This window comes from Halichoerus grypus, chromosome 12 (genome assembly GCF_964656455.1).
Source record: "Halichoerus grypus chromosome 12, mHalGry1.hap1.1, whole genome shotgun sequence".
NCBI lineage: Eukaryota > Metazoa > Chordata > Mammalia > Carnivora > Phocidae > Halichoerus > Halichoerus grypus.
Genome location: NC_135723.1, coordinates 90,868,910 through 90,891,103, shown reverse-complemented (window position 1 = coordinate 90,891,103; position 22,194 = coordinate 90,868,910). Strand labels below are relative to the sequence as shown.

Sequence of the window (22,194 nt, the reverse complement as noted above, 5' to 3'; positions counted from 1 at the left end):
CTTCCACTACATAATCATATAGGCATTATTTGCTTTTAAATGGATTCTTTCTTGGTGGAATCCCAATTTAAAATACTGCTTTCATGTAAGTTATTTTTGGTGGGCAGTGACTTTTCCACTTAAATTTATTTATTTTTAATGATGCCACAGTCTTCCATATTACCATCTTGTACATCAACTAAGTTGGAAAGTTCTCCTAATTTTTCAAAGGCCTTTCCTTGTAATTAACAATGATCTCACTATTCCCCCTTTTCTCTTGCATTTTTTTCCTTCTTCTCCCCTTAGATTAATCTGTGAAAATTATCTGTCTGTGTTCATTCCACTTTTCCCTCGAGCCTCCCCACCGTACACCTGGACCTTCAGGTGCCCCTCCTTTCTTACAAGAGCCTGTCCTTTCATCACACTTTACAGCACTGATGCACCACTTCATCCATTAAGTTCACCTGCACTGATCACAAATAGTTGACTGCATGTTTGTAAGTGTGTATGCAGGTGTATGCTCTGTTTAAAAAAAACTTGTAGTTACAAAAACAACAAATGTATTATTCATATAGAATAGATAATAGAGAGTAAAAATAGAAAGTTTCTCCTTTAAATACACCTGCCCCAAATATACCTCTTCCCCCATCCCCAGGGGTAACTAACTGTATTACCATTTGTTGTGTTGTGTATCTTTCCATATTTTTTCTAAGCATCTATGAATGCACACGTGTACTTATATATAGCAAGATAATGATGAAAATATTTGCCCACTGGTATGGGAATGTAAAGAAATATATTTAATTCAGCACTTAAGAATATGTTCTGTTCTCTGAGCATACTAACTATATATGACTGCCAAGAGTTATAAGTTAGAGGGCAAATCATTCATCAAATCATTATGATAATTTCCAAAGTTGGCACAGTTCAGCTGTCTGCAGTTAGGGGATAGTGCTATATGAACCATCAGTTGAAATAGGGAAACACATGAATCTGTTCCACAATTTACTCATTGCATTGATAAGCATTGGGTTATTGAGCCCAGCGTTTTGTTGTAGCCGGAAGGTGGCTGGACATGCACCTGAATGCATGGACGTGGGGAGCTGCTGTCTTAGCCCCCAGTCAAGTGCCATCCTAGAGACTGCTTGCTCCACTGTCTCATCACTGCTGATCTCTGGGCCCTGGCCCAGTCACCTGCCTCTGTGGCCACCACTGGACAGAGTCCTTGAGTGATTTGTAAACTCAGTAAGCATAGGATTTCTGTTTCCAAACTGATATGGAAGTATTTAAATAACTTAACAACTGGCATGGTTGTACTGGTGTAATCTTATATATCAACCTTGTATTAAATTCTGTGTGTGTGTGTGTGTGTGTGTGCGTACCCAAGCATTTATGCATCCGCAGACCCCGAATCAGGGGCACAGCAAGGTAAGCAAGAGCTAGGAATGGCAGAGGTACCTGTGTAGAAAGTAAGGGAGAAGAGGAAAGACTGCAGGTCCAGAGAAGTGTCAGGATTCACCTGCCTGGCATGAGTGTCTGTCTATCAAACTTGGAGAACATTTCTTGAGTGTTACTGTTGTTCCTCATTGTCCTTCCAAGGATACTTTGCATTTGCCTTTTTTCTGAGCATTAAAGATCACAAACTGCTCTGTGTGATTTTCAACTGCTTTTCCTCCCTTATGTGAGAAGAACTAATCCTCAGCGAAGCATACGTTTTCAGGAGTCAAGGAGTTAAAAAAAAAAAAAAGAAAGAAAGAAAGAAGGAAGAGAGAAGTGAGTCAGGTGAGTCAGAGAACTTCTGCCTGTGTGCCTGAGTCAGCTTAGTGTGTTTAAAAAAAAAAAAAGAAAGAAAGAAAAAAAAAAGCAAAGCTGTGTGCAGAGACCTGCCTGGAAAAACTGCTGAATGGAAAGATTTGAGCATAGCTTTTAGACTTTGATGGCGAATTCTGATGTCTTTTCAGAAATGGTTAGCAGGCGCTAATCCTGCTCCATGACATCACAGAAATCTTGACTCCTGCTGGTCCTTCTCATTCTCTTACTAAGCCCATCCCACTTCCTTATCATATAGGATTTGAGCACAAGGGGATCGGGGAGAGAAGGAGGGAGTAAGGCAGGTGGAGCTGCTGTCCTTCCCTGGCAGGCCAGTTTCCCTCACAAATTAGGTGGTTTTTTTTTTTTTTTGGAGGAGGTGCCATTTGGTAAAGGTGACCCGTGAGTACTCGGTTACTACCAGCAACTCCGACATGTGGGACCGCTGGAAAGAAAAACACCCCTGGATGGGGGGAAGGTTGAGTTCAATTTTGTTTCTATTGTCGGGGTAGGGGGAGTTGGGGGGAGGGTAATGGTAAGTGTATCTGTTGCAGACACATGAACACGCAGCAGAATAGTGGATGTGATTTTATTATATTCATGTACATACAGGTGAGCATTTTAGTTCTATTTACAGTAGGGGAAGAAACGCTTCAGAGTTGAAGATCTGGTGTAGTGGAAATTGCTTTGAAGCTCCTCGTTTCACTCTGTTTTCACCAACATGTAACTTTCTGAAATAACTCTCTATTTGACTGACCTTTTTCAAAGCTTGATTTTTAAAAAAAGCAGTTTGGAAAATGGAAGCTAAAACGAATTCCTCCTTTTTAAACAGGGAAACTGCTTTAGATGTGCTTTTCACATTGCCCAAATTATGACCATTATTTCTTTTTGATTTAATATGGAACCTGTTGGAGAGTTTAAATACAGCCCACATACAGGCCACTTTTAAATGCTGTGTGTGCTTCACTATTTTGTTTTCATAAAAAGTGGAATTTGTCTTGTTTGAAATAGTGATTACTTTCCCCTACAATCTTAGCAGATGCGTCCGCTGAGTGTGCTGTTTCAGGCTGTGGGTCATTCCTCATTAACTTGTCTTTAAGGGGTAGATGAGTGCGTGTTCTCACCTCTCTAATTAAATGATGTCTGGAGGCGCCAGCCCAGGGCACGGATCCACCAGAAGACTTAATCATACATGTTCTTATTATTAAATGCTGGGTAAAGCAAAGTTCACTTTTTTAGAACTAAAATTGCTGTTGAATGTCAAAGATCCTATAATCAGAATCAAGTAGAATTTTATTTTATTTTATTTTTTTAAGATTTTATTTATTTATTTGAGAGAGGGAAAGCACAAGCAGGGGGAGCAGCAGGCAGACAGAGAGGGAGAAGCAGGCTCCCTGCCGAGCAGTGAGCCCGACGCAGGGCTCAATCCCAGGACCCCAGGACCATGACCTGAGTTGAAGGCAGACACTCAAGTGGCTGAGCCACCCAGGTGCCCCTCTAATAGAATATTAAAACATTGGCCCAAATGAGTCACCCATTTGGAAATATTATAAGGCACTCAGGTAAGAAATAAGTTTAAGTGACTGAAAAAAGTTTGGCAAAGTTTCAGGGAGGCAGACTTAGTTTATAAACCTCGGATGTGTTACTATACATAATGTCTATGCACTTAGAGGTTTGATTTTTCTCACCTTCTAGACATCTTCTTTGTCATGATAGAAAGAACATGGATTTAGTGTCCAACAGTCTTGGATTCAAGTCACTGTATCACTTCCGTAGCCTCTGTAAGCCTCAGTGTCCTCACCTAGAAAATGAAAATACTGCCTACAGGTTTGCATTGGAATGAGGGTTAATTCAGATTAGTTCCATAAAATCTTGGCTCATACTAAGTATTTAGATAGAAAACATCGGTTTCACCATTTTTCTTGTTCCTTGGTTGTTATTATTTGTTTGTCTGTTTGTCTTTCTGAGCCTTGGGTTTCTTCTCCAATTTAGGTAGAAGGTGATTTTCCTGCAGTATCGAAATCTGGATTCTGCTAACAGAATTTTTTTTGAATTGGTCTCTTGCCTTTTCTCAACAAATAGCCACCTATTCAGCCCAGCTCTCTGATCAAGATCTAGTTTCCAAGTTCCTGTGTTGCCCCATTGGATCTACTGAGGCACCATGACAGGGGTGTCCCTCAGGGTCACCATTTCAGGGCTCAAGCATTTCCTGGGAGTCAGGTCACCTTATCAGGCTGACTCTGTAAAGCAGTAATCTGTTTCTCTGGCAAATAGCCTAATAGCGTCTTTGCCAGTTAATCATATTTATCCACTTTGATCGGAGTGAGTAAATTGTCATGCCTTTGCAGAGGGTTTCCTACCATTATGTGCTATACATGTGGCTCATTTTATGCTCCTACTTTTGTTTTTACTAATGTCAGAGAAACCCCATTATAAATAATTTCAAGGGATTTTGCCGATTATTTGACCAGTTCAAAATAAGAGGACCATTCCCCGGACCGTGGAGCTGCTGCAGTAGACAGTTTGCAAATGTAAAATGGGGGTACAGTGCCATTGCCCTGTGGGTTCCATCGTGTACAGAATGGCACCTGCTGAGAGAAAGTACAACGGGGATCAGATCTGTGCATCTGGCAGTCCTCCCCATCCTGCAGCATGAACTCCGAGCACTTTATCCCATTATGACACTGACTCACTCTTCCTCTCCACCCCCATTGTGTGGTGCTGATGTGCTCTGTCCCTTCTAATTCTAGGGTTGCACTGACTTCTGCCTTCTGCACCCTGAGCGGGAAAAAGCTGGTCTCCGTTAATAAAAGTATGACAACAGAAGTGCCACCACTTTCAATGTGAACAATATATATTTGTTGAATGCATGAGTACAACAACTTGGAACCACTGTTGGCAGTGTTCCCAAATATTTTTGGCCTATTTAAGTAAAGAGACATGAATAATTTGAAACTGGCATCCTTGTTTTCTTCTTCTTCTTCTTCTTCTTCTTCTTCTTCTTCTTCTTCTTCTTCTTCTTCATCTTCTTCATTAGCAATAAATGTGATGGAACCTTAAGACCAATTCTCACAGTTAGGAGTGGTTGTGCCTGGGCAGGAGGACCAGCAGCAGCAGGTCTGGGGACTTAGGCTCTTTATTAAAAACCTGCACACTTTCTTGATCAGATGTATGCATGACTTTTTTTTTGATACCTCCCTTAAGTAGGCTCAGTTCAGTTAAAGTAAAATCTATTGAGTGCCTTGTGCCAGACATTGTGCTGGTCATCTGAGCCTAAGGACGAATAAGGACTAGCTCTTGCTTGTGAGTTCACAGTCTAGTTGGAGAGACAGAACAGACCAGAGGCATATTTAAATAATACGATTCTGGCTTACAGAGAGGTAACCATGAAGTTAAGTATCTTCCTCCCCAGACGTTTTATTCATAGTTAAAAATTTTCTATCTTTATGGTGAGTGTATGTCACCAGTGTTCTAATGATCACTGTTTTGTTTTTGGTGGAAAAAGAATAGATGAGATTTTATCTTCATTTCCCCAACATGAAAGATCACAGAATGAATGAGAGAGGCATAAAACCAGTCACAAGTTTTATTTCGCTCCTTTGTCTCTGGCTTACGTGCACAACAGCGTAGAGAGGCCCTAAATCACAACTCGGAATAAGACTGTGTCGTACCAGGACATTCTTTATTTCCCAAAGCACACAGCTGCCGATTCCTGTGTCGACACCCAGAGGTTTCCACTGCTTTTCAGTGAATCTGGAGCACCCAGGAACAATGGCTTCTTATTATTATGAGGTCTTTCTAACTTGAGTTGGAGGCAAGCTGAGCAGCTGTCTCGGGTGCTATAGGTACTTCTGGTTTTCCTGACAAAGCTTCCAAACCCATCCAGGGTCTGTTAGACACATTTAATTCAATCTATCAGATTGTTCAGCAGTTAATGAACGAAGAGCAAAGCAGCATCGCTCTGCATATCGTCAGAGCGTACCAAGTCACTTTGATTTTTGAAATATCACTGAAAGATATCATTAAAATGTCATTCAAATAAAGATTCATGTTTTGTGGTGTCTATCTCTTCCTCTGTCTTGCTCGAGGGAAATTTACTTACGTTTGTACAAAAAAGCGCTTTGGCTTACTTAATTTTATGGGTTTGTGATTTCCACAAAACTAAAAATATCTGCAATGTGTACTATGCACCAGGACTCTTGTTTCCACTATCTAGTTGGGAAGTGCTTTGTTAGAGATTTAAGGAAGAGCTTGATTTGTGCAAAAAGAAACACTTTGATTTCATTAATTTCAAAGCTAAAGCATAAACTCAGATTTGGGAATAAAAAGCAGAATTACACCAAAATGGAACTTAATGATCATATGGATTCAACCTTTACTGATTTCATTCACGGGTTGCCTTACCGTGCGTCACAGGCACAGTAAGCGATTGTCTGTGTTTTATCAGTTAACTCCAAGATTCTCTGGTGATATTAAATTTTAAATTAATAAATAAACCTTAAAAACTCCAAAAATATTTTATTAGAATCCACCTGGGTGTAATTTATTACTTTTAAAAACTAATATTTAATTTTTATTAACCAGTGATTAGTACTGCTTTTATCCTCTCTGATTAGAACCATTCTTTACAGCTCACTTTAAACCCATGTCTTTGGCTGAGATAATTTTAGCTCCAAAATTTCAGGTATGTCTGGGGTCAAAATCTTTTTACAGAACTTTGCCCTCAGTTGCCATAGCTGGATTCTTACCTCCGCCAAAGTTTATTTACCATGTTTAACGCGCTCTGGCTTCTTCTGCACTGGATCTCGATGTCCCCCTTGAAAGTGGCAGAAGCAGAAAGTGTGACTATTATTATGTAGTCGGGCCCCATAATCAGAATAAGTAATCCCTCCACATAAATGCTGCCTTTTCTCAGAATTTCCTGACCCATTTTCCATCTTTTTTAGAAGATGACAAAATTGTCTTTCTTGCCCTCCTGACTTCTTCAGAAATCTCTTCTATTAACTGGTATTTTCATCTGCCGGGCACCTCTTCACTATTACAATGTGCCTCTCAGATAAAAGACAGAGTGCCCAACATTTTATCTTATAAAAGGAATACTTCTTCTGCAAGAGTTAGTTTTGCTGATGAAACCACCATATGGGCCATTTCATAGAAAACTCAAAAGACGTGAGAGCACAATTTAACGGCCATTCAATCAAGCCGCGGCCATTCTCTTGTCCCTCGGTGGGAAGGAGGCACCGAGGGAAGGTCTGGTTTGGGAGGCGGAAGGCAAGAACACAGGGCGGGTCCTGAGGAGGGAGGGAAAAGTCAGGGCACCTCGGCCCACGAAGGCACGGCAGGACTTTTGCCTGGGGCCTGCACACCAGGTCTGGACCCTCCCTTTCCCCTGGAAACATGCCCTTTGCTTACTTTTTGTTTGAAGCACCTGGAAAGATATTTTTTTGCTCTGAGTCAGTGCTTAGCTTTTGAAGAAGCTGCTTCATGAAAGTCCTCTCTTGTCGTCCCTCTGGTTCCAACTCAGTGTGATAAGGTTACTTAAATATGTGTGTGTGTTTTTAAATAAACTCTTCGTATTAATGTGGCTCACCCCCTCCCCACTATCGAGTCCTGATCTCCCTGGCAGCAACTATCACTTCTGGCTGTTCTTTCTGGTATTCATTTACCTCTGCATTTCTTTCTTTTTTTTTTTTTCTTCTTAATTTTATTATGTTATGTTAATCACCATACATTAATGACATTAGTTTTTGATATAGTGTTCCATGATTCATTGTTTGCGTATAACACCCAGTGCTCCATGCAGTACGTGCCCTCTTTAATACCCATCACCAGGCTAACCCATCCCCCCACCCCCCTCCCCTCTAGAATCCTCAGTCTGTTTCTCAGAGTCCATAGCCTGACTATCCTGTTTGTCACTGTTCCCTTATCTGCCTGCCGGGTGTAGACGCTCTACACGGCCTTCCCCTCTGAATGATATGGTTTTAGACTAACATCCCCGTGTGTCATCTGATATACTTCCTTTTCCTCTCTCTTCCTCATATACGTGCATCAAAGTTTTGGGTTAAGTTAGTGATTGTACTATTTGTACTGTGATATTATATAACATTTTAAATAGTAGCTAACACTTATTGGGGACTTTCTAGGTGCAAGGCACTGTTTAAGAGCTTTTGATACCTATGAACTTACAATTATAACAACACTTATAACAACTTACAATTATAACAACGACCGATGAACTTACTATTGTTCTCCATTTTGCATATGTGGACATTGAGACATGGGTTAAATAACTTTTTTGAAGTCAGACGGGTAGTAGTTGGTGGAGGCAGGCAGACTTCAAAGCAAAGTAAATCTGGTTCTAGAATCTGCTTTTAACTGCCATACTCTGTAAATTACTAGGTTTTTATCAAGACTAATCATAGAGGCGCCATATGCATTATATCACTTTTTAAAAAACCTTCATTTCATTTACTATCATTTCATTTCAATTTTTTCACTATGGCTTCATTTGTTTCCTTTTAGAACTCCCAGTAGCTGGAAGTTGTGTGTCCTGAATTAAACCTCTGAATTTCTAATCTTTACATCTTCATTATCTTTTGGTAGACATTGTGGAAGATTGCCTCAACTTTATCGTTTGACTCTTCTGTTGACTTTTCATCCAATGATGTTTCTTTTTGGCACGTTCCTTTATTTTTCTTTTCCTTCTTCTTCCTGACTTTGTATTTTGGTCTTGTCCTCTGTATGAGTGGTTTTCCTCCAGTGTCCAGAGATCTGTGGCCATCAGTTCACATAGACAAGGGAGGCTTTAAAGGGCTGAAGGGGCACACTCTGAGGGTGGCCTGGGCTTGTCAGCCAGTGCATCTCACTGCCGAGTGAGCTAGGACCCACATCTGTTCCGTTGGAGGATCCCCAGTTATCATCTGGAAGCTTTTCCCATGGGCAGGTCAGATTCTCCAGAACAGAATCTTCCAGATTTGTTCCTGGGAACATGTCCCTGCTGCAGGCGTTGTGGGAGCCAAGTTTGGAGCAGGGGCCAGAAAAAAACTCATAATGTATGTTGACTTTCACTCATTTCTCCCTTTCCAGGCTCACATTTACCACTGCACCACCCTCACCACTGTGTCCCTAGTTCCTGAGGACTGCTTTTTCAATTTCTTAGCAAGAAAATCCCTCCTCTTCTGCTCTGCTGGGGAAGGCCTGGTCACATGCCGAGTGGGGAGCAGGAGGGGGTCTGGAGGCTTCTTTGCACCTTGGAGGGAGTTCATGGCACTACTTCTAATTCTGCAGTCCCTCAAAGACCCACAGTAGTAACTGGCTTGTCTTTCTTCGACTTTGCTCTTGGAGAGTTTTAGCTTTCTGTGTTCCAATAGGTAAGTGATGCCTTGTTTATTCAATTTCCATCTTCTGGAAGGCTGTTGAATGTCTTTCTTACTGTTATCACCTTTCCTTTTCTCTTTGTCCTTGTGGAGTTTTACTTTTTAAATTTATTTTACTTTTCCTTATATTGTAGTTTGGGAAGGGAGCAGAGATAAATACCATGTTAATAAGCCACGCTCAATGGAAGCCTGATTACATCATGATTGAAAAAAAAGTGTTTTCTTGAATTTGTTTCATTTTCCTGTTAGTTTGGAGAACCCCAAAGTAATTGTTTCAAAACAATGGGGTAGGTTTGCTTTTCTTCCTTCCTTGTTGAGTTTTCTTGATTTCTACCTTTCTTTCTTTTCTCTCAAGATTGTGATCTCTCAGCTCTTTCTCTAAAGATCTTCATCTGTAAATGAAAGGGACGGACAGTCTGGTTTCAGGAACTAGATCCAACATTCAGGGAAACTTGTGCAACAGGCTTCTCTTGGCCTTTTCCTCTCGAAGATGTACTCTGAAAACCTTTCTGTATCATACTGAGGTACAAATATCGGCTATCAGCTTAAGGTGTAAGTGTAACTTCTTTTGGGAACATGGATAAGGCCTTGAGGATAAAACTCCCAATAGTGAATTTTTCTCTCCTTAGCCAGTTGGAAGGCTGGACTGCTTTGGGGCTTCAGGGCCTTCTTGGAAAAAAAGTGAATTATTCAATGGTGTGATTCAGCTCCATCATTTCTAGGAAGATGCCCATGTTCACATTTCATTGCAGAGAGCTGGGGTGGGATGGCTCTAAATGTCCATAAGAAAGTGCGTTCTGCAGGAATGCTCCTTGGAAGACTGATGGCACAGATAAGATGAGGAGTATCATCAGTAAAATGATTTTGAAATTCCTAGTTCCGGGGCTCGCCCTGAGCAGTCACTTTGCCAGCAGGTTGGAAGAAGACACTAAAGGCGTGTTTTCTTAAACTTGTAACAGGCACAAAGTTGGAAAGAATGGCCAATGTAATCGCTAACAAAAATAGGTCTCAAAATGATCTGGATATGCTGGAATGCTGGATTAAAAATAACAAGATGACATTTCAAAGAGATAAATGTAAAATCTTATTTGGAAGTTAAAAAAAAAAAAAAATCAATGGTAATGATGGTAGGAAAAAAAATCTCCTGGCAGTAGTTCTGGTAGAGAAAAGACATTTAGGTTTTGTTTGACTAAAAGCTCAATATAAGCTGCTAAATCTGAGGAGGCAACTAAAAAGCTGCATTAATGGAACCATAATGTATTGATCCCAGGAAGAAACACCTCCTTCAGTGGTTAGCTGGCACCTGGAGACTTGTGTTTGCTGGTGTACCTTTGATTAGATTGAGCAAATAAGAATTTGTCAGAGAAGAGCAATTAGCGAAGAGCCCAAGGGTCTGGCATCAGTGTGTCTCAGGAGAAACCATTGATGGAACTGGGTATATGCAGATGGATAAGAAAACTGTCTACTTATTAGCTGTAAAACTCTAGACAAGTTGCTGCCTGTGCCTCAGTTGCCTTGGGTGTGAAATGGGGAAGGGAGAGCATTTCTGTGCAGCGGGAGTGAGGACGGGCATGGCAGGAAGGCCTGCATGAGACTGGAGAGGTAGGAGGTGGGGATGAGATTGTGAACATCTTTGTATTTCAGGATAAGGGATTTAAAGTTGATCCTGGGCTGTATGTAAATTATAAGGTCGTCCCATCTATTATCTTCCAAATCAGGACATTTGAGAGTAAAGGGGGGCTTCTTAAGTTTCGAATACACCAGCTGTAAAATGCTGCTGTCACCTGTCTGTCAAGGGCACCCCAGGCCAACCAGGAGGAAAGGCCGTCCTGGTAATGGGTGTTGCTGGTAGGGGAAAACTGCCTTTTGGGATGTAAATGACCTGCCTTTGGAGGCATTTAAGCAGAACTTGGAGGAACACGGGTTATGGCCCAGCGCTTCTGCTGTAGGTGGAAATGAACGAAATGAACTTTAAGATCCTCTCTAACTCCTGCTCTATCTAAGTGATGCTCGGTTGGGGGTGCAGGAAACAAGTTGAACTGAAACCATCCTGGCCCTCTCCCAATTTTTAAAAATGTATATATTTGGCAAAAAGAGGGCAGACCGTTCCTTCTGAATTATGAAACTAAAGTGTCCGAGTCTGTTTATCTGGAACAATGATTCTGGTGTGCTTCAGGGAGCTTCTTAAAAACGCTGATTCCCAGGGCTGGGTCATGTTAGGAAACATCCTGTGTTCCAGAGTGACACCATTCACATCTGGGATAAGCAGCAAAACATATTTGTGAACTATCTGCTGGACCTGTGATAGGATTTGATCAAAGTCAGCCCAGGAGCCATCACTTGGCACCTTTACAGGCTTAAAATAAATGTTATGATGATGTGCAAACACTGAGCAAATGCCAAAGCAGTTAGACGCCCCGTCACTTACTCAGCGCTCTGGTTCTCAGGCCCAGGCTACCCTATCCTCACCTGTTAGAGGTAGGACAGCCTGCTTGGATCCTTGTTACGGGAGACTGACATTTGCTTCGTGAAGGGGGGAGGGCTTCCTGGGGACTAGGAGCAGACAGGTGCTAGCAGTTCACACGCAAGGAGCAGCTCCTCTTGGATGGGTAGGCACCTTGGTGTTTGCTTCAAGAGGAAGGTAAGCATCCAAGCAAGTCGCGAGGAGCACTTTTCTCCTGACAGCTTCTCTCCCATCGAGCATTTAAGTCATGACTGTGCCCAAGAACCAAGCAGTGGACCTTGTAAAAGGCAGGGTTCCCCCAGTCCAGGAGATCCCAAGTGATCCTCTCTCGCTTTTCATTTTCACTTGCAAAAGTGACTCTTCTTGAGAAGGAAGAGGTCTCCCCTTGAGAATGGGTGACGCTGGACCTAAGAATTCTATGCTTTCTAGTTTTTCAAACAGAAGGATTTTATCTCGAAGCCTAGAAAGGATATGGCGGGAAATTAGAGAAAAAGGTCAAATTTGCTGAAGGAAAAATAATTCCCCATGAAAGGCAAATCAAAATTCCCAGGCTAATTATAATATAGTTCCTATTTCAGAAGGCTAAAAAAAAAGTGTTTTTTCCCCCCTGAAACCTGAATATATCTCAACAACCATAGACACGTAGAAAGGTTTAAGAACTAAGGGTCCATCCCACGTAATGGCTGACAAGCTGATTTCTGTGAGGACTCACATTCCTTCCTGTATCTCACACTTTAGCTGATCCAGCCTGACATGGGCTCATTAAGAAGTAAGGTCATTGAAGCTCTGGGCACCCGAGTAGAAGCGAAAATACATTTCAGCTATTTTTGTGTCTAAAAACTGAAACAGGGCTTGAAGGCGAAGAAAGCTTTGAGCATTTCCATCATAGACATTCCTTAGGATGCCTTCAGATATGGGCGGATAAGCGTATTGGGAATGCATGGCTGAGGTGATCGCACCCGATAAAATAAGAACTGGGTACAGCAGGATTTGCCTACTGACACAGGAATTATATGCAGTTCACCTGCTCTTTAGACTTGGCTTCTGGCCGTATCTGAGAGTTCTTAGCAAGGTCTGATCCTGACAGTCTCCTTCTGCCATTGCTTAACTCCATTCTGTGTAGTCTATGTTGCTCGTTTTTTGTTTTGTTTTGTTTTGTTTTTGTTGTTGTTTTCGCTTTATTTTCTACAGAGCATTCCAGTGACACAAGGGCGCTTACCTTACTCTTAGGCATTCATTGTGAACGTCACATCAAATGTATAAGGAAAGTAAGATCCATGGATAAGTGGTTTTCAGCAGTTCCTTTGGGGAAGTCCTGCATCGCTGTGCTTGATTATTTTAATTATTCTTGCCATTTGATTCCTGACATTATTCTGGACCCTTTCACATCAGGAATTACATGCCAAAAATTACTCCTATGTCTTGAAGGAAAGCCTAGTGGCAGTTGAGGGAGCATGCACCATTTCTAGGAGCCTTTACTGACATCTTAAAGCTATCCGGAAAGATAGCATTATTGTTCTCCTTATTTTGAAAATGAAGACATTGAGACTCAGGGGTTAATTGTCTTGCCCATGGGTGCAGTGCCACTAGGTGATGAAGCTTCAATTCTTATTTTTGGTCTATCTGACTCCAAAAAGTGTGTGTGTGTGTGTGTGTGTGTGTGTGTGTTGCGTAGTTATATCACTCTGCTTTGGAAAATCAATGGATGATTGATTTGTCTAAGTCTACGAAGGAAATTACAGAAAGTTAGGATATACCTCTAACTTTCTAGTAACCGTAGAAGAAAGCTAGTCCTAGTCCTTTTTTTCAGATTCTGTCTGCAAACATGGGCCTGAGCTACACGATTCAAGCTTTTTGGTCTGGATGAATTACATTCTAGGGAATGTAGAGACGCTATTTTTACTATTTAGAATCTTTGGAGAATCATGGATAATAAATGGGACAGGAAGTGGAAAACTGAGCTAGGCAAACATTTTCTAGGTTTTCAAAAATGAGAGGACTGTAGATGAGAGAGTCTGACATCATTTCTATAAGGCATTCTTGAATAGGTTATGAAACAGATAATTCGTAAGTACTTGGACAGGAAAGGAGTGAACCTAAATGCAAATACTGGTTCACAGAGAACTTCTTGTCCAGGTAGCATGATTTCTTTTTAAGAAATTTAAAGTTGCAAACCGTAAATAGAGTTAAGTACAATAGATATGGTATATCTGGGGTGCAGCAAGACATTTGACAGTATCTGTGTCAGGTCATTTCACACCCCAAACTTCCTGGACAAGATCGAGAAGTATGAGCTGTATAAAAAGACAGTCAGATACATCATCCCCATTTGAATGACTCTCCTGGGTCCTTACATACAATGCTTCACGGGACACAGAGATTTCTCATGTGGATTCTGTGCATTGGGTCCATATTTGAAACTTTATAATCATAACATAGATGGAGATAAAGAGTACCTGATACCAAAATTTTAGGTGATCTGAAGTTGCAGTGAATACTTTGGATGAGTGGGTTTCAAACAGATACGAACAATTGAGACAGTGGAGCTAAATCCTACTGAGGTCATTCCTTGTCACTTAGTCATCAATATTAAGGTCCCTGGTTGCCAAGAATTGGGACTAGTTTCTGGGGGTTAGGAAGCACACAGCTAAGAAGAGAGAACAAGGCACAGATAGTATCCCGTAACAGTGCTTTGGTGGAGGTGGACCCAGGATGCTGGAAGAGCATGGATGCAGTGAGCCCCAAGAAGGCTGGGGGAGTTCCTCAACCAAGCAAGTTTTCCTGGAGAAGGTAGATGAGAAGTTTTTGGCTGTGGAATCCATGTGGGGGTGCGTGTGTTCTGCATTCGGGGAGCAGAATGTATGATGGTGTAGTGACCAGGAGCAATGGGGGCTGGGTATGAGACAACTTGCAAAGCCAGTTTACAAAGGTCATCGATGGCAGGGATCCGGAACAGAGAGATGTGTGACCTAGTGTCCTGACTTTGTTGTTGGATTATAGAATGTTGCTGCTGCTATTTTCGGGGCTTCTTACGAGGGGACGCTGTTCTGGTTGTTTTACATGTGTTGCCTCATGCAACCATCACAATAACCCATTGAGGTAGCTACCTACGTCATTACCCGAGTGGTATAGAAGGACACTAAGGCAATAGGAAGGTCACATACCTTGGCTAAAATCACCCAGTGGACAAATGCTAGCGCCCAAATTTTAACATAAGTAAAAGGGCTCCAGAGTCCTATCTGTTAACCACCACAACCACTTGTCGGGGAGTACAACAGCTAGGAGGCTAACAGTGGGGAAGTTCCTCAAGACCAGGGCTCTGTCATGGCTCTGGTGGGTGGGGGGGTGCCTGATACATAACAAGGAAGTAGAGACGGGGGAAGGAAGATAAATGGGCCTCACCTAGAGGGTAATGGGGCCAAAGGGGATTTTGTTCTAAGATGGGAAATGGTGTTTATATGCTGCAGGGGAAGAGTAAAGAGAAAGAAATTGGTTTACGGTTCAGGAGCCTGAGCAATTTTGGTTGAATTAGATCCCTAAGTGTTCTTACCGCACAAATGAACAAACAACAAAACAAAACAAAGAAGAAGAAAAAAAAAAAGAAGGAAGAAGGAAAGAAAAGAAAATGGTTACCTATGTGAAGTGATGAATATGTTAATTAGCTTGATTGTAGTGATTATTTCACAATGTATTCAAATATCTATACATCGAGTTGCATGTCTTAAATATATACAATTTTTGTTTTTTTCTCAATAAAGCTGGGGAAAAAAAAGAGATCCCTAAGGAAGCAGGAGGTCAGAGAATCCAGAGCAGCCTAAAGAGAATTGCTCTGGACCAGAGGAGGGAATGTCATCCCTGTGAGCTGGGGGAAAGAGGGCTCTCATGGGAGGAGGTGAAAGGGATGGTCTCTGTAGGGTAGGATGCAAGGTCTTGCACTGAGGGGAGCTCAGTGGGTGGAGTTGGCATTACTGGACCTCAGTAGGCCTAGCATATAACTTTTCTAGACGTCAGCCTATTTTTGCCAACCAAAATAGTTTTCACTGGACTTACCCCTTCTTGCTCCTTTTCCTCCCTTTTCCCCTCCATTTCTAGAACTTGTGTAGAATCTTCATTTCCACTTACTGCTTATTTCTGACATGAGTGGCACTTTTGCATTTTGGAATATCACAGAAGACCCTCCTGATAAGATCTGGTAGACTGGAAGGGTAGGAAGGCAAAAGTGATTACTGCATTTTCCTTTTATGCCCCAGGAAAGGAAAGACCTGAGCATGGGGAGGGAGGGAAGCAATGAAGGACAAGGAGGTGGGGGTGACCAGGAGGTGGGTTGGAGTGAACTCAGCTTGTTTAACAAGCAAAGCAGATAAAGATTAGAGTAACCATGACAACAGGCTTCTGGCTAAGGCACTCAGGATTTGGGGAAGAGGGAGGGAGGTGGAGGGGAGGTGGAGGTTGTTGGCTGGGTATAAGCCTAGAGTTTTGGAAAAGGCCATTTCTTCCCTCAGGGCCCTTGGCTGTTACAGAAATCACCCTAGTCACCAACAGTGACTGGAAGGGAAAGGCAATCAGGGAAGGAGGGCGATCGTCAGGAAAGATCAGCAGGTGAGATGGGTCCAGCTGATTCAAAGAAAGGGACTAACCCCCAAGGACTAAGCAGGGTTCCTGTTGGGAGGTACAGAAGAGGACTGGGGGGAGTCAGTGTCTGGTGCCTCAGTCTACCCCTGTGTCGTCTGGGCGCGGGTGCACTGTCCTGTCACATTTCATCGTCATTCATGCTGTGGTAGTGAAGGTGGCACAAACTAACATGCCTTTTGCTCTTAGCTTCTCAGGATATCACATTTTCCACTTGTAAACAGATGAGGTATAAGCCCCTCAAGACTCTTCGCTGAGGCTGCACAGTCCGTGTGTGTGTGTGTGCGTGCACGCATGCATGTGTGTGTATGTCTGTGAGCTCATATTTCTTTTACACACAATGTTACTTGAGCTTTAGGTGCACAGCGTGGTGACTCAACAACTCTCTAAGTTATGCTGTGCTCACCGCAAGTGTAGCCGCCATCTGTCCCCACACGACACTATTACGTTACCATTGACTATACTCCTCACGCTGTAACTTTTATTCCTGTGAATTCATATTAATGCAGCCTCTTCACCCAACCCAGGCCTGTCATTATCTAAAAACTTCTTAGGAGTCTTGTATCCTTGCTCTGTGGCCAACCACTTCTATAGCTGCTTGAGAATCTCTATCCATATAGAATGTAGACGCTTTATAATACGTGAATGCAGGTCCTTTCTGGGTAAGCTCAAAGCACTTGAAAGGGAAATGTAAGAAATTGCCATGATCCCAAACAAATGATGCTTTTAGCTTAAGTATCTCCTCATCACACCCCAGTGAGATCTCACCCCAAATAGTACCAGTCGCCCTGTTGAGGGCAGACATGTCAGACTTTCTCTTAGGCTCATTTAAAGTGATTTGCGGGGGCGCCTGGGTGGCTCAGTTGTTAAGCGTCTGCCTTCGGCTCAGGTCGTGATCCCAGGGTCCTGGGATCAAGCCCTGCATCGGGCTCCCTGTTCAGTGGAAAACCTGCTTCTCCCTCTCCCCCTCCCCCTGCTTGTGTTCCCTCTCTCGCTGTGTCTCTCTCTGTCAAATAAATAAATAAAATATTTAAAAAAAAACAAAGTGATTTGCGAACATGGCCTTGGGAGTCCACTCCCTTCCTCCCTTTCCAACTAAGTTTCTCCCTCAGGAAATAAAAGTTAGACTCACTGAGGAATGGGCCATAGCTGAGGTGCCGAGGGAACCGCAGGGGGACTGGAGCCCTATGCGTCACCCAGGGGTTCTTGGAACCACGTTGGGGCTGTAGATTTAGGCGCCGCAGTTGTCATTTCCAAGATTTTCCAATTTTGACTGGAAGGAGGTGATAGAGTGTATTCATATCCATTTCCTAATCTCTTTCTCTCCAAAGAAGCATGTATAGCCCAAGCCTTTGGAAAAAAGAAGGTTCCTTTGCACAAAGAGAGGTTAAAACAAGAGACATAGGACTTAAGCTCTTTGTTCCAAGCTGTCATAAATAGCTGTGAGAAGAGAAAACAGAGAGAGGACTGATTTCCCCAGGGTGCAGAGATCTTTCTCAAAGCTGGAAAGAGTATGCACAATTCTTTGGTTTTGCTATAAGCCTAAAGCTACAGCCCCCCCCCTCTTTTTTTTTTTGAAAAACTGTCTTCTGCCGGGTACATATAGTCATCTTGTTCTTCTTGGCTACCTTATAACTCGTGTAGATTTGTTCAGCAGTGTTGCGAAGAGTTCTCAGCACCTTGGGGAATGGGCTCTACACTGAGATTTCGTTGGTTCAGAGGGATTTCCAGAACTAGTGACTTCAGTCTGGCCTCACGTTGTCAGTACCAGCCAAGGGAAGTAGAGCCACATGCAGTGGGAGGTAACTGGCTAAGTGCTCCCAGCAGAGGGAAACCAAAGGAAGGCACGGTTATAAAATGATATGAGGTGATCCCTTTTGGGTGGGAACTGCGTTAGAAAGATTCAGGAGGACTTTGGGAGGGAATGGAGAGATGGTTTTATAATAGAGTCTGAAGCTCATTGATTTACGCACACCGTCACCCCTTGCAAATAAATCATCTCACTGTATAGACGTGCGTGCACACACAAACACACACGCCTGCACACAAACGCCCGCGGGTAAACCCAGATGCAAACAAGAAATTCAGCTTTGCCCATTTCATTTACGAATTCATTCATTCACCTCACAAGCATTTCCTGAACATTTTCTGCAGGTGGGTCCTGTGCTAGACCGAGAGAAAGAACACCAAGAAATGTGAGACGTTGTTTCTGCCCTGGGCAGTTTATGGTTAGTAGGTAAGAAAGACCCACCAACATGCGGTTGTATCACAGGATGGTGGATGCTATAATAGATGGGTCGTTGTACAAGCTACAGGAAAGCATCATCAACTCTCTAGGGTGAGAAAGAAGGGGATTAAGGGAGGCCCATAAGACTGCTCTGGATGCCATAAGAAAATACTATACACTGGGTGGATTAAACAGCAGCGATTTGTTCTTTCACAGTTCCGGAGGTTGGAAAATCCAAGATGAAGGATCCAGCGGTGTTTGGTTTCTAAGAGCTGTCTTCCTGGCTTGCAGACAGCCACCTTCCTGCTCTGTCCTCACATGGCCCTTTCTCAATGCATGCGTGTTGGAGGGAGGGAGGGCGGGAGAGGGGACTCCTTAGTGTCTCCTCATAAGGACACTAATCCTTTGGGATCTTGGCCCTCCCCTGAAGACCTCATTTAACCTTAATTACTTCCTTAATGGCCCCACCTCCAAATACAGGCACACTGGGGGTTAAGACTTCAACATGTGAATTTGGGGGGGGACTCAAACATTCCGTCCATAACAGAAGCCTTCATAGAGCAGATGACAATTGAAATATATTTTTAAAAAGTTACCTAAGCAAAGGAGAACGGGGACGCATTCCTCCCCCTAAAAAGGAATAGATGGGAAGGGATGGGATGACTTTCTGCATTTGGGAGACTACAAATAAATTGAGATAGCTGGAAAGTAGAAAGGGAAATGTGGAGTAAGGACACATCAGAGGGCTCGGATTTACTTTGTAGTTGATATAGAGCCACTAATTCACGTTAAGGTGGGAGCAGCTTGTCTAGTCTCACCGGAAACAGAAAGAGCCAGGTGAGAGGGGCGACATCCTAAGTTAGCATGATAGCAGTAGAAGGGAGGCAGGACCGGCTGGATTTGGTGCCCAGCTGTAAGGAATGAAGAAGAGCAGAAGGTGAAGGCTATTCAGCTGCTGTCCTGGCTTGCTGGATTCGTTCTTAGAGGGAACAGGTGTTGGGGGCAGGTGTGGAGGGACAGGTAATGGATGGGAGCTGTTCATGTGTAGCTGGTCAGGAGCGAGGTCTCAGCGATGAAATGTGGGGACCCCTCAGCATAGAGGAGGAGCCAGAGCGTGAGGGTGGGAAATGATGTGGAAGAGACAGGAGGACTGAGCTGGGCACAGAACCCAGGAAACACCCCAGCTGCTGAGGAAGGAGAACGAGAAGCCTGGGGAGGAGATGGGGTAGGAAAATGAGGACTGCATCATGTCCGGAAGCCAAAGGAGGACTTGGGTACCAGCGTTGGTGGCTGCAGATGGGACTGAGAAACGTCAGTAGAATCTGGTCCTTGGGACAGAACTGGTGGCTTTGGTGAGAGGTTTCCCTCCAGTGGAGAGGTAGGAGCCTGAGAGAGTCCTCCCTCAGGACTCTGCAGGAGTGAATCCAGTGTCAAATGGAGCCCAATAGAGCGTAGGTACCCAGGAAAGGGGAGTCTGAAGTGTCAAAGCACAGCTTTCTTGCCTTTGTCTTGGGGATTCTGAAGTATGTTTACTGATAAAATTTAGAGGAGAAACAAATGCAAAAGGGAAATATTAAAAAATACCAGATTATTTATGCAGAGACACATTAAAAATATATGGAGCCCACATGGTTGAGAGAGACAGAAGGTAGGTGGACCTATCTGGACAAAAGGAGCTGAACACTGAAGGGGTCGTAGGTCTTAGGTAAGGGAAGAGAAGCGGGAGGTGGGGGGGACGTTGAGGAGTTAGCCTGATGAACACTGTATTAATCAACTCTTAAATCTACTCAAGGTAGTTCATTTTAAAATTGGAATTTAAATTATAAAAAAAAAACAAAAACCTCCACAAGTCTAAATACTTAGTCTTTTAGATCCTAGAGATGGATGAAGTTAAATAGCTCTTTTAAGAACAGCAGTGCGTGGAAAATAACTAGGTTTACCCGGCTAAGTTTAGCATATAAAGCTCTTTACTGAATGGCTTCTTTGTCAACCTCAGGCTGGAGGAGTTCAATTCCTTTTTATTTGGTGAATTCCTTAATTGGATTTTGTTTGCCGATCTTACTTTCTCACATTGTAAGATTTTAATAAATCATTATAATCATTCCCTTATGTCTTGCAAAAATAACCTTTCTGACAGTTCCCGAATGATTTTTTTTTTCCCTGTGTTTGCATCATGGGATTATTAGTGTAGCTTACAAATGAATCAGAAAAGGCTGAGCAGCCAAGTGTATATTTCCATCATTTCCTAGGCGTGAAATGGGGGCATGATAACCTGGAGCCCCTGAGGTCATCCTTGGCTGGGAGGGCACAGCAGGTCTTGGCATATTATCTCCTGTCTGGATTATTGATGAGATGCTCTGCTTAGAAACAGGGGAGAGATCTCCTATCTGCTTGGTTATTAAGGCCTCTGCAGGAAACAGGTTTATTGGTGATATATGTACATTACTGATTCTACTGTGTTTTCAGCTCCGATCCCTCCCTCTTACTTAGGGTTGATGACTGGGTAAAGGAAGAACTTCTCATCTTGTGTAACTGATGTACTTGGTGAATGTCTGGGTTGAAGTCTACCTTTCCTAAGACCCTCCAATGCAAGGAGGAGGTCAGGGGTGTTCTCAGTCAGCCATTTAGGAACTGGACCAGGGACCCAAGGCTTTTCCTTAAAATGTCCAGTGTTTTCCAATTTGCTGCTTTCTTTGTGAACCCCAGCACTTAGAGTGTATTCCTTTATAGAGATTGAAGTCAGTTGTCTCTTTCTACAATTGCTGTCCACCTTCTTCCTCCCCCACTGTTCTCCAGGACATCCCTGAAGTGGGCACAGGAGAGGGGCACCTTCCCAAGTCTTGTACAACTTTCACTGCCTCCTTCTTGTTGGTGGAGCTTTGGGGAAGCTGGGGTTACTTTGGGGAGTGGGATTTTCCAGACTAGACTTGTTTATTTGGCAACTCAGTGCTCTCAAATATTTAAAAGCATTCAGATCGATTCGTTTCCAGGTTGTTCCATATGTGAGTAACCAAGCCAAAGATCTCAATCTTCACATAGAAGTAATTTTTTAGCCTGAAAAGTTTTGTCCACTTGCCTCTGTTTTCTGTCCCTTGTATCCGTGTCTCTCTCAAATTAAAGGCCACCATCTTGAGGCCATTTGAAAACAAAACAAACAAAACAAAACAGGCTTGGATGGGAAGACACCACCCTTCATCCGATCTTTGCTAGGGACTGTCCCCCTTGTTTGGGAGCTCATAGTCGGAGGTGTTGAGAAAGGCCTTGCGTCCTTATAATTTGTTCCATTTATATTTCAGTTTTGAATGGATTTTTGCTACTTGTAACAAACGGATTCCTGATGACTGCTTCTGGAGGCTGGAGGCCTTATTTTATTTTTCGTCTTTGTATCTGCAGGGCCTAACACATACCTCACTTACAGTCCACCCGGGTACCGATTATGTTTTTGTTTACTTGTGCCAGTGTATCTATATGAAAGCTTATAACCAGAAATGCCCTTGAGAGCAGAATACAGAAATAAAGTGCCTGAAACACACACAAAAGAGAAAACAGATACTATGGGAGGAAGAAGGCAAACGTTTTAAAACGTGTGTTGCTTGAGCTTTGCTGCTGCATCTGTCAAACGAGCCTCCAAGTTCCCGCACGAGTGGTATTTTTAATTTTGCTCCCAGACGGGGCGAGGCACGCGCCTGGTCCTCTGATCCTCCCAGCCC

The 22,194-nt window shown here is 43.0% G+C and overlaps 2 protein-coding genes across 11 annotated transcripts in view; both read left to right on the top strand.

The window, feature by feature from the left end:
- DGKI (diacylglycerol kinase iota) overlaps nucleotides 1-22,194 on the top strand; it is a 419,644-nt gene that overhangs the window by 60,965 nt on the left and 336,485 nt on the right. The gene's annotated exons all lie outside the window — the stretch shown is intronic.
- Nucleotides 2,218-22,194, top strand: part of PTN (pleiotrophin) — a 486,673-nt gene continuing 466,696 nt past the window's right edge. Inside the window, exon 1 of the mRNA XM_078059611.1 lies at nucleotides 2,218-2,221. The gene's annotated coding sequence lies outside the window, so the exon portion shown is untranslated. The remainder of the gene's footprint in view (nucleotides 2,222-22,194) is intronic.